General features: G+C 41.0%; 1 pseudogene; it reads left to right on the forward strand.

Moving 5' to 3' along the window:
* The first annotated feature begins 317 nt into the window (after window positions 1–317).
* LOC119505992 lies at window positions 318–1,113 on the forward strand (annotated as a pseudogene).
* The last annotated feature ends 12,348 nt before the right edge of the window (window positions 1,114–13,461 follow it).

A 13,461-nucleotide genomic window follows, 5' to 3' on the forward strand; every position in this document is an offset into this window, starting at 1 on the left:
TTCAAAATGGGTTTTATTATAATTATATAACTGCAGGAGGTAGCTGCCCACTTGTGCCCCTTCACCTTCTTCCTCGGCACATTTTCCCTCACCCCCCCCATCCCTCCCCTGCCCTGTCACCCTTCCCACCCCCTAGACCCTTCTGGGGGGAGTTCCCAGGACTGATCCTCCCCCCCATCCCCATCCCCAAGGACCTTAGTGCCCCAGCCACAAGGGCTGTACCTCCAGGAGTCACAATGTGTGTCCTCTCGAGTCTGTGGGTCTCCTTGCCCTCACTGCCCTCCCTCTCCTCAGCTCAGCCCCTCACCTCCTTCAGAATGATGCTAGACATTGGGCCAGAAGATAAGCTGCCCCACTGGGCTGCAGCCAAGGAATTTTACCAGAAGTACGACATCATTGTCAGAGGAGTGAGCTCTGTGGTCTGCCGCTGCGTTCATCAAGTGACCAGAGATGAGTTTGTGATGAAGATCATGGAGGTGACCGCTGAGGGGGTGAGTTCTGAGCAGCTGGAGGAGGTGCAGGAAGCCAGGTGGCGAAATTCACACATCCTGCACCATGTCGCCGGCCACCCCCACATCATCACTCTCATTGATTCCTACGAGTCTTCTAGCTTCATGTTCCTGGCGTTTGACCTAGGGGTCTCCCTCTAGCAGCCTCTTCCAGGGTACTTTCTGTGGGCACTGGCTTATTCTTGGGCCCCACCATGGCATGCACCCACCTCCCATGCCCCTCCTGTGCCTTAGGATGCAGAAGGGAGAGCTCTTTGACTATCTCTCAGAGAAAGTGGCCCTCTCAGAAAAGGAAACCAGGTCCATCATGAGGTATCTGCTGGAACTGGGTGAACTTTCTCCATGCCAACAACATGCACCAAGATTTGAAGCCCAAGAATATTCTCCTAGACGAGGCAATATGCAAATCCAACTTTCTGATTTTGGGTTCTCCTGCCACTTGGAACCTGGTGAGAAGCTACGAGAGTTGTGTGGGACCCCAGGGTATCCAGCACCAGAGATCCTTAAATGCTCCATGGATGAAACCCATCCGGGCTACGGCAAAGAAGTTGCCCTCTGGGCCTGTGGGGTGATCTTGTTCACACTCCTGGCTGGCGAGCAGTAGAACCAGGCGGTGTTCTTCCAGCATTGGCCCCCTGGGCATTTTCCCATCATGGGCTCTGAAGAGGAGGGAGACCCTGCTGCTATCACTGAGGACAAGGCCATGCTGGTGGCGGGTTAGGTCCCCAGCCCTGGGGAGCCTCAGGACTCTCCAGGAGGAGGACTTTTCATCAGGCTAGTCCCTCTGGGCTAGCCTCAGGCCCACCACTGATCATGCTATTATCACAAAGACCAGCTCTGTACACACACACCCTGGCCAACTAGCTATGGCTGTGAGAGCAGAGCCGGGGTGGAAGGGAGCCACTTGTAATGTCATGCCTGGCCTGGTTGGTGCTGCTTGTGCTGCATATGAAATAAACTCTGTTCTGTGCCATGAAAAAAAACTGCAGGAGGTAGGAAGGGGACTCTGGAACCAGATCTGAGAACAAGCTGCAGTCATGGAATGCGACTGATAATCTCATTACCAACTAATCTCTATTGCTGAAGAAATATTGACTATTCATGTTGTCTTTGGCAAATTTTGGTTTCTCTGGCATCTCTTAAGTTTAGGTTATTAGATGACCTCTTCTCAGCAGTTCTTATTCTTTCTTCACTGTCAGCTCCTTCCTTGTCTCACCCCTTCATCCACTTGCAAGTTCAGCCCAACTCAGGCCCCAATTCAAAAGGAACCAGGCTTAGTGATATCCTATGCATTTTTCTCCCAATCTGCCTTGCTGGCCTTGTGCTCAGGCTCTTAGTTTCTAATCTCCGCTCCTATTTTCTACTGGTAATGGATTCTAGGTTCTAGCTTGAGCACCAATCCATTCAGCGAGGAAGTCCTAATCCTTCCCTCAGGGTCAGATTGGGCCTCTGGTAACCTTTGTGCTATCTCACATGGAGCCCCTCGTTTGACCCTATCTAGAAAACTTGCAGCCTTATCTTACTCACCCCCTTAGATCAGATACACTGGATACTGGTGCTGGCCCAAGTCAGACTAGAGACCCCTAACCTATCTTGGATCCAGGGATGTAATCTATTGACAGCCCCTTACTAGAGGGAGCCAGCCATCTCTGTGTCTGTCAGCTTGCACCCCAAGAGTGTTAGTAATTTAGGACTTTGCACTACAGAATAGAGCTGTGTCATTTATAGCGTACTCTACTGGTGTAACCTTGGACATATCATTTCCTCTAGTGTTCTGTAATGAAAGGAGGTTAAAATTCACTAGAGAATCTCTCAGGCTCTTTCTAGCTCTAAATTTATATGAAAATATGATTTAAAATTCTCCAACTGCCAGGATAGGATCACGGAATAGAGATCAGAAATCATATCACCATATGCTCAAGCATTTAATATATGAAATCAATATGTAATGTGAAGTATGCAAAGTACTACTCAACTGTAAAAAATGATGTCAAAGAGACAACTTTCTCAAGGCAAAACAAGTCATGACAGTAATTGCCTACCTACCCACAAGGCACATGTTTATAAGTTTTGAACTTAGCCCCTGTCTTAGTTTTCTAAGATTCTATGAAAATACCATATAGTGGGTTGGCTTAAACAACAGACATTTATTGGCTCACAGTTTCGGAGGTCAGAAGTCCAAATGAAGGCATTGGCTAGAAGGCTTGCTTCTTCCCAGGGTCAGAAAAATTCTAGCTAGCCAGAAATCCTTGGGTACCTTCACTTTCACATTACATGGCAATGTTCTCTCTTTTCTCTTCTGGGTTCTGTTGACTTCAGCTTCTCCATGGCTCTTTCCCCATGGCTTTCTCTCCTGTGTCTGAATTTCTTCTGCTTTGAAAGGACTCTAGTAATCCAGTTTGGTCACACCATAACTAAAATGACATCGTCAAGTCATCCTACTTAAAGTGGGTTCACACTCACAGGAATGTGGATTGAGACCAAGAATATATCTAAATTGAAGTACATAATCCAAACCACCACAGCCACTATGCAGCAAAGGGTTAACTCAGCAGGCCTGGATTTCCCAAATCCTATACATTGCAAGGGCCTTAGGAGTGGCTCTTGCCTGGCCCCTGGTAGATGACCTCTAAGCCCTTGGAAAGTCCTTCCTGATAAGACTTTTTATATTGTGGGTGTATATGCAAGATTTTTATATTGTGGGTGTATATGCAAGATAGTTTATGCTAACAAGGTGATTTATGGCAAGCATCTGTTTTTGTTTGCCTGTGGCCCTGGATCACACTATCAGTTTGACTTCTGGAACTCTAGAGACTGAGTAGCTAGGTTCAGTCACACAAGTACTCCATGCCTATGTGAATGACCCCCTGGACACAGAGGCTTGAGTGAGCTTCTCTGGTTGGCAATACTTTGCATGTGTTGTCACATATAATTGTTGGGAGAAATAAATGTGGCTTTTTCCTTTGCTGATTTTGATCTGTACCCTTTCACTGTTATAAACCATATCCATGAGTATAACAGTTTTTTTTTTTTAATTTAGTGAGTCCTTCTAGCAAATCTTGAACCTAAAAGTATCTTGGGGAACCCTACAGGGACTCATAAATGTCTTGGCATATCTGATTAACTGGAGGGGCTAACACCCCACCAGAAATATGGTAGGGAGCTGAGATGCATATGCAAGATGGGAAGAGAAAACCAGGAAAAACAGGTTTGGTTCCCTCCAGAGAATTAGTAATCAAAGAGTAGCCCTTCTGAGAAAAACCAGTGTTGATCACTCAGATTTGTCTCCTCACCCAGGTCCCATTTCACTTATGCCTGAATTTCATAGTATGATAAGATTAGTTAGAACAGAAGAGTTATGTGATCATTACGTTATTGTTCCCAACTCATTATGCCATTCCTGTACTAGAGTTATACATCCATGCCTTTTGCCCAGTGACTTTGCATGTTTTCTGCTAGAAAATGTACAGAATACCTTCTTGCCCCAATGATGGTGGGCAAGGCATTGAGACATTCTTTGACCCATAGAATACTGGAGAAAGCAACTATATGTCAGTTCCAAGATGAGGCAGTAAGAGTCATGGCAGGTTTCCAAAGTTTCTGTGAACCTATACTATGCATCATGGAAAGAACATGCCCAGGTACCCAGTATTCCTTCAGTGTAGATAGGAGATTAAGGACACCTGGAGCACACCTGAGTTCAACCTGAAGCCTGGAGCTCAGTTGAGTCCAGTCAGTTGGAGCCAAGATCAGCCAAACCACAACTGACCTGCAGACCCATGACCATGACATAAATGTGTGTTGTAAGCCACCAAGATTTTGCAGCAATATGGTGGCAAAACCTGGCTAATATGGGCTATTTACTTCTAAATCTGCAGGACATTGGTGCTCCCCCAATTCAGTGTAACATGAAATTAGAAAAGACATTTCTTTCTGCTTTGCAACAGAGCCCAGTACAGCTTTGACATGTAGAGATCTAGAGTTTCAGTAGCCACCAGTGGTATGTATGGAAATGGTGATCGACATTGTGTTGCTTGGCTGGGTGACAAGGCCAGGCAGATGTGACTGTTTTCAGAAGGGATGATGGTAGTACCCAGGAGGGACCCAAGTACAGCAGCAGTAGCACAATGTGCAGCTGACATGGATGTGTCTCCTGTAGCAATGAGGGGACTGGAGCAACAAAGGAAAAGCACCTCATGGTTGACCAGGAACTGACATGACTTTCTCCTAAGCACAAGTGAGATGCTATCCAGAACACTTTGGGAGGACTTGGAGGGAACTGGGGTTCTACACAGTAGCATGAAGGCCAAGAGCCAATAAAACAGAAGTTACATTTAATAATAACAAAAACAGCAATAATGCATTAACACATATTTCTTGCTCTGTACCATGCACTAGTCTAAGAACTTTGTTTATGACAACTCATTTAATCCTCAGCACAACCCTTTGTGGGAAATACTATTATGATCCCTATTTAATAGATGAGAAAACAAAGGCACAAAATGTATAAGATTTGAATGTGAACTGTGATTCTTGAGTCCATCCTCCTAATTCCAACATCCAGCTATGTCTCCAGCTCACTGAAAATGGCCTAGGTGACACCTGCCCTGGATGCACCATTGATTGACATGAAGAAGTCACAATTCCCTGAAAGCCTGTCTGTCTCTTTTCCTGAAATATCTCAAAATGGTGACTCCCATATTTTTTACCAAGAGTGAAGCTTCACATACATCCTCATTCGGTGTTTAAATCATCTGGAACTTCTCACTTTTCCTAACATGAGTTTCTAATAAATTAAAATAAATGGTTTCATTTGCTTGAGCTACCTCCAGGAAAATACCTCATCTTCATTTACTCATCCATTCAATAAATATTATTGGAGTGCCCACAGTATGTCAGACACTGCTGTAGGCACAGAGATTACAGAATCAATAAACTAGAGTCCCTGCCTTCATGGACTTACATTCTATTTGGGAGGCAGGGGTGAGAATGAAAATAAATGAATAAGTATATAATACTTCAGGAGAAGGTAAACACCAAGAAGAGACATAAAGGAAAGGGTATTTATCACCAGAGATACAGGCAAGTGCAAGACAAGCTTTCATTGTTTGACATTTTCCAAAGTTAGACCTGAAAAGCTAAGTAATAAAATCCCTTATTTATTATATAATTAGCCTTGGTCATACAGTACATGTATTCAGATATTCCTCAGATAAAATCACGGCCTCTACAAAAGCCAATGTACAAATACCTGAAACTACCAAACTCCAACCCAGCAGTCTGGACTCCTGAAGACAATTATATAATAATGTAGATTACAAGGGGTGACAGTGTGATTGTGAAGACCTTGTGGATCACACCCCCTTTATCTAATGTATGGATGAGTGGAGGAATGGGGATAAAAACTAAAGGACAAATGGGGTGGGATGGGGGGATGATTTGGGTGTTCTTTTTTCACTTTTATTTTTTATTCTTGTTGTGGTTCTTTCTGATGTAAGGAAAATGTTCAGAGATAGATTGTGGTGATGAACGCATAACTATGTGATCATACTGTGGACAGTGGATTGTATATCACGGATGATTGTATGGTGTGTGAATGTATTTCAATAAAACTGAATTTAATTTAAAAAATATAAAAAAAAAAAGCCAATGTACAAGAAAAATATTGTACGGCATGATACTTTACAAGGAGATAGAAGTTATCCCCAAACAAAAACAGTATGAAGACACTCTCACTAAAATATTTACTGCACATAGATGGATCACATGCAGGTTTTTATTATAAACAAAATTCATATTTATTAAAAACCTAGCCACTTCTTTTTTGAGCCCAAGGTCATCCTGACATTAAAAATATTGTTCAAAAACCCAGTGGTTAGCATGAACATCAAAAGAAAAGATAGATAAAATGGACCTCATCACAATTTAAAACTTTTGTACATCAAAGGATATTATCAACAAAGTTAAAGGACAACCTACAAAATGGGAGAAAATAATTGCTAGCTACATATCTTATAAAGGTTTAATATCCAGAATATATGAAGAACTGCTACAACTTGACAACAAAAAGACAACCCAATTAAAAAATTTTTAAAAATAACCCAATTAAAAAATGGGCAAAGGATTTGAATAGACATTTCTCCAACCAAGATATTCAAATGGCCAATAAGCACATGAAAAGATGCTCAACATCATTGGTCACCAGGGAAATGCAAATCAAAACCATGACATACAACTTCACACCTGGTAGGTTGGCTATTATTTAAAAAAAAAAAAAAAAAAAAAAAAAAAAAAACAGAAAAAAGTGTTGGCAGGGATGTGGAGAAATTGGAACACTTATACATTGTTGTTGAGATTGTAATGCGGAGCAGCCACTGTGGAAATCAGTTTGGTGTTTCCTCAGAAAGTTGAACATAAAATTACCATATGACATCGCAATCCCACTTCAACAAGATATCCAGAAGAACGGAAAGCAGGGACTTGGACAGATGTTTGTACATCAGTATTCACAGCAACATTATTCACAATTGCCAAAAGATGGAGGCAACCCAAGTGTCCATCAACAGATGAATACATAAAAACAATCAGGTATATAAATTCCTCAATGGAATATTATTTAGTCTCAAAAAGGAATGAAGTTCTGGTACATGCTACAACATAGATGAACCTTGAAGACATCATGTTGAGTGAAATAAGCCAGATGCAAAAAAGACAATATTGTGTGGTCTTGCTTGTATGAAGTACCTGGAATAAGCTATTTCACAGGGACAGATAGTAGATGTCAGGCTACCAGGGGCTGAGGGATGAGGGGAAGGGAGAGCTATTGCTTAATGGGTAAGAGTTTGTTTGAGGTGATGAAAAAGTTTGGGTAGTAGATTTTGATGATGGTAGCACAATATTGTAAACATAATTAATACCACTGAATTGTACACTTCCTAGTGGTTAAAATGGGAACTTGGGAGTCAAAGATATGTTGCTACAATAAAAAGTTTAAAAAACAAAACAGCCAGTAGCTAATTATTCCAAGAGGAATAAGAACAAACTCAAAATGCTAAAGTAATTGTAGAAATTTGAAGTGAAGTTATTTTACAATCAGAATTACTCTTTAAAAGGAAGGTCAGTGTACCAGTTTGTGTATATATATATATTAGGTCCCAAAGAAAAAGCCATATTCTTTAATGCAATCTTGTGTGGGCAGATGTATTGGTGTTAATTAGATTGCAATTCTTTGACTGAATGTTTCCATGGAGATGTGACCTACCCAGCTGTAGGTGATAACTCTGATTGGATAATTTCCATAGACATGTGGCCCTGCCCATTCAGCATGGGCCTTGATTAGTTTATTAGAGCACTATATAAGCTCAGACAGGAGACAGTTAGCTGGAGCTGAGACAGACATTTTGAAGACGGCCATTGGAAGCTGATGGAGACGTTTTGGAGAATGCCATTTTGGAACGCAACCTGGGAGCAAGCAGACGCCAGCCACATGACTTCTCAGCTAGCAGAGGTTTTCCAGATGCCATTGGCCATCCTCCAGTGAAGGCACCTGATTGTTGACCTTGGACACTTTATAGCCTTAAGACTGTAACTGTGTAGCCAAATAAACCCCCTTTTATAAAAGCCAATCCATTTCTGGTGTTTTGCATTCCAGCAGCATTAGCAAATTGGACCAGTCAACAACAAAATATCTCCACAAATGTGTTTTCATAGGAGTTTCCTGTGTTCATAGGCTAGACATTTTTGTGTGCTTGCAGTAACCCATTGCAGTGGGCAGAATTTCTAGGAATGGTCCCCAAGATTCTGCACTCTAGTCCCCAGAACATGTGGATGTGATGACATAAAATAACTGTGACTGTATCCTGTTACACAGCATCCCTAACCTTAAAAAGAAGAGATTATCATGTGGGCGAAATCTAATCCCATATACCCTTAGAAGCAGAGAATTTTCTCCTGCTGGGGTCACAAGAGGAAGGCAGAAGAGGAAGACAGAAGGGGAAGTCAGAGAGATTTGAAGGGTAGCAAGGACTCAAGGCACCATTCTGGCTGAAGATGGAGGGAACCATGTGAGAAGGGAAGTGGGAGGTCTTGGGGAGCTTAGAGATAGGTCCCCGGTTGGCAACCAGTGAGGATATGGGGACCTCAGTCCTAACAACTGCAAAGAACTGAGTTCTGCCAACGACCTGCATGAGCTTGGAAGTGAGTTCTTCCCCAGAGCCTCCAGATAAGAACATAGTTCTGCCGACACATTGACACTTTGATTTTAGCCTAGGAAGACCCTGACATGGTCCCCAGTCAAGCCCACCAAGACTTCTGACCTATGGAACTGTGAGTCAATAAATGGGTGTCATTTCAAGCCACTAAGTATGTAGTAATTTGTTACAGCAGCATAGCAAACTAATCACACCCACTGATTCTATGTCAGGGCAAATGTCCCTGTACATTGTTTTCGGTTTATATTGTTAGGATTATTTCAGTTGGGTTCACCCTACCAAACTGCTGATCACAGTATTTAAAACACAGTATTTAAAACCCAGTGTTGGGTCTTCTTATTACATTGACCTTGTCCTTCTGTGACAGTGTTGTGGTTTTTTTCCCTTGTGCTGGTGCAGCATCTATTAATTAGTGACAGAGATTTACTCAGGGTCACTTCATGCTCTGTGTTATCTGTTGCATTGTTAGTTGGGTTATTTCAGTATAATTGAAATTTTTTTTAGCTTGGTTTCCAACATTCTTTCTGCAGTCTTTGGCTGTATCTATAATTCTGCCATTTTAACCAAAGTGACATAAATCAGCTGATCTACAGTGGAATTAGTTTTATTCTACACCTCATTTATTATTTTATTATCACTTAATAATTATTGTTTGTTCATCATTGTAATTATTTTAATTGTAAAATTAGCTGTTTTGATATTCAGTAGGTTGCAGCATTAGAAAGTTGAAGGAAAATAGTGATTTCATGCATCATTGGATTCTGGTAGTCATTGTTGCTACAACAGATAGCTTGCTTCTCAAACATGATAAAATATGAACAGCATCAGAGCCTCTTAAAAAGCTTCCGTGATGACTTGCAACCTGCACACAGTGAAAATTGACCCTCCTTTCCAAACGGAGTGACAGGGCTACTGGGGGCTACAAAAACTCTATTTAAGATTCTTTTCTGACAGTGTGAGGTGTCCAGCTGCAAGGAAGGACATTGTTGGCGGGGACGGGAAGCTATTCCTGTACAGTAGATAAGAATGCCAGGGAGGTAGAACTAGCAGAGGGAAACCAGGAGGGAGAAAAGTGAAGATTTGCAAGTGAAAGAAAACGGTGAAGACAGAGTCTCAACAAAGCAATTTGAAGACAGCGAATGCAGTCTCTGAGTCTAGAGGAAGTGGGAGACAAAGTTTATAAGAAGCCAAATTGAGGAATCCATGGTCACATTAGAAGGAAATGAGGAGCAGTTTTGAAAGCAGAGCAGGCAAATATCAGGATAAAAAGATTACTTAAAGTCTTAAGTATTCAAAAAGCTGAGCAGTGTTCTTCTAGATATTTTTCTTAAAAATGACCAGTATGTCAAAATGTGTGCATAAGGATTTCTGTCCCAGCTTTGATATAACATTAACAAAAAGGGACACAATCTAATTTTTGGATAAGAGGAATATCCTTTGCCCCTATTGGCATGTTAGGCACTCTCAAATGTAATATTGCAGATATATATTTACTGTGATGGAAAAATGCTTGTGACCATTGCCAAGAGAGAAACCAGAATAATGGTGGCTTAAAAAAAAGTCATGACGATGTACCATGTGCTAGTTACTGTGTTTATCTCATTTGAACCCCTGTAACAGACTGATGGATGTACATGTTATTCCTACCTAATTTCACATCAGGAAACTGACCCTAGAAGAGGGTAAGTACTTTGTTTAAAGTCACGAAACTGGTTAAGTAGCCACACTGTGGTTACAGCAGAAGACTGTCTGGCTCTAAAACCTGTTCCATAAACTGCTATTCAGAAAAGTATGCAGAACATGATCTCCTTTTTTTCTAAGAAAAAAAAAATTCATATATTTATGTATATTCAGAGTAAACTATTTCATCTATTCTAAAATGTACCTTTTTTTTAAAAAAAATCAGGATATGTCTTACAATTGATTGTCTTACAAGTGCTGACAGTCTAGAATAAAGAAGTTGAATTCTTCCAGAGAGGATTTAGAATTGCTTCTACTAGTTTTTAATTAAATTAAATTCTCTCCTTTCGGACTTTTTTGGACCACACAGGAGCTGTGAATTCAGACCACAAACCTGCATAGGTAGCAGCTTGCAGTTTAAATCCTCAACGGAGAATTTTTTTTCCTTCCTCCACTCAGCGCTAGGTTAAGAATAAATTTCCTTTCTGCATGGCAAGTGGGGGCCTCATGTGACCCATATTTATTGGGGTGGGGTTGGGGGAGCTCCTATAAGTCTCCCCAACTTGTTCTTTTTTAATCTTTCTTAATGGTATATCTTATACTCAATGACTATTTAGAGTAGATAAAATATGGTGCATACACCAGAATGTTAACAGTGATTATCTATTATGAACAGCTTTGTTCTTTTGTTTATTTTATTTCCACAGCTTTCTGCAACAAACATTTAAAAAAATTACACAACAAATATTTAAAAATTGAATTAGCCAGTATTGTAATTCTGAAACAATCAACTGATGTAGCTGGATGCTGGGCTAATACCTGCTCTCTCTCTCCATGCTTATATATATATACACACAATAAATATGCACTTATATAAACACATACAAACATACATATATAAAGAAATAAAATTTGTGTACAAAATAAGACAAATTATATAAAATATAGATATAAATGATAAAATATATTAATATATTTTAAAGGTTATATGATCTATATGATTAACATTTACATACATTATATACTGGAATATATATATATATAGTCTGCTGATATTTTCCATATTTCTTGGATGGCATTACATTAAATAAGAGATAGTGGGTATGAAACATAAGAGAAAGCCCCAGGCTCTGAGAGGTGATGGTATATCTGGGAATATCTCAGGTAAAACTAACAGCACTGGAAAGGGCATGGACACACAGAAGTCCACAAGCTGAGTTCTACATAAATTCAGTGTGCCTGGAATATAATGTGCAAGAAAAGGGAGTGCTGGGAGGTAGGCTGGAGACAGAACATGAAGTTAGAAGGCTAATAACATGGGCCAGGCCAGGACTGAACTAAGGCAGCAACGAGCATGAAAATGAAGGGCAGGTGCAAAGACACTGATAACAAATAGGTAGGATTTGGTGAGTGTTTGGTGGTTAGATCTGGAGGATGGGGAAAAAGGGAGGAGCCAAAGACATCTCAGAAACTTCCAGCTTGGGATACTACACCCTAAAGTGGTACACCAAGAAGAGCTTTAGGACATAGATTCATTCATACGTTTTTATTTTGTTTCATTTTAAATCTATTCTTTTGGTGGAGTTGAAACATTAGTGAGTTCAATTTTTGATTGGTCGGTATAAGATGCCGGAGAGGCATCCAGGAATAAATGTTGAATATCTTTAGTTGGAAATATAAGTCTGGGGTAGAAGACTTTAGGGTTGTAAATATAGATTTGGAAATCATCAGTATATAGGCAGTAGCTGAAAATATGAAAGAAAATAAAATCACCCAGTTAGAAGACTGGAACAAGAAAAGGAGGGTGTACCATTTGATGGGACCTGTGGGAACTTTTTTGGTTTAAGGAGTAGGTAGAGGAACAGAAGTTTCAAGGGATGCCAAGCAGGAGCATTCACAGATTGGGATGCAAAACCTAGAGTGAAGTCCTGTCCTGGATGATATGCGGGGCAGGGTTTGAGGGAGATGATCAACAGTCTCTACTGACGTGTGGAATGAAGCCCAAAACAGATCATTTGGCATCAATTGGATAACTAGGAGGTCCTCCATGGCCTTGGAAAGAACAGTTTTGGGAGGGCAGGCATAGAGGACACATGACAGTGAGTTGAGGAATGAATGGGAGTGTAGAAAATGGGTTAGGAGTGGAGTAATATTTCCTGAAGGCTGGCAGCCAAAGTCGGAGAGAACCAGGATAGTTACTTGAAAGCAAGGGAGAATAAAGAAACAGGTAATTTAAGTGGCAACAGTTTTGTAATTTCATAGGCAGAATGGAAGATACATGGGGAAGGTAGTGAAGTTGGAGGAAAGAGACACTATGGCACAAGGATTGGCAGGGTGGAATACGGCACCCAAATGGAGGAGCTGGCATTCAAAAGGACCCAGGACATTACAGGTTGAATTGTTATCCCCCAAAAACATATGTTGAAGTCCTAATCCCAGTACTTCAGAATGTGACCTTATTTGGAAATAGGGTTGTTGCAGATGGCACTGGTTAAATTAAGATAAAGTCATACTGGAGTAGGGTGGGCCCGTAATCCAAATGACTGGTGTCCTTAAAAGAAGAGAAGAAGAGACCATCAAGAGAGGAGAAGGCCACATGACAATGAAAGGAGAGATTGAAGTGTAGCATCTGTGAGCCAAGGAACACCAAGGATTGCCAGCAAACCACCAAAACTAGGAAGGATTCTCCCCTACAGCTTTCAAAGGGAGTATGGTCCTACCAGTACCTTCAGTTCAGACTTCTAGCTTCCATAACTGCGAGAGAAGAAATTTCTGTTGTTTTATGCCATCAGGTTTGTGGTACTTTGTCACAACAGCCCTAGTAAACTAATATTCTTTCCTGAAATCTGCTCGCAAAAGTAGGAGAGAAACAGGAGAGTAACTTGAAAGCAAGGGACCCTGAACTTCTCTGTTGCTCTGAAACAGGGGCCACTTTTATCTCTAAGGTGGAAAGAACGGAAGCTCTCAAAAATTTTGTCTAGTAGACCATCTTCTCTTTGGTAAGAGGTGCCATCAACAGCTGCGAAGTGGGTGAAGGTGTAGTGGAGGGTTGAGGGATGGAT

Source organism: Choloepus didactylus, chromosome 11, assembly GCF_015220235.1.
Source record: "Choloepus didactylus isolate mChoDid1 chromosome 11, mChoDid1.pri, whole genome shotgun sequence".
Classification (NCBI taxonomy): domain Eukaryota; kingdom Metazoa; phylum Chordata; class Mammalia; order Pilosa; family Megalonychidae; genus Choloepus; species Choloepus didactylus.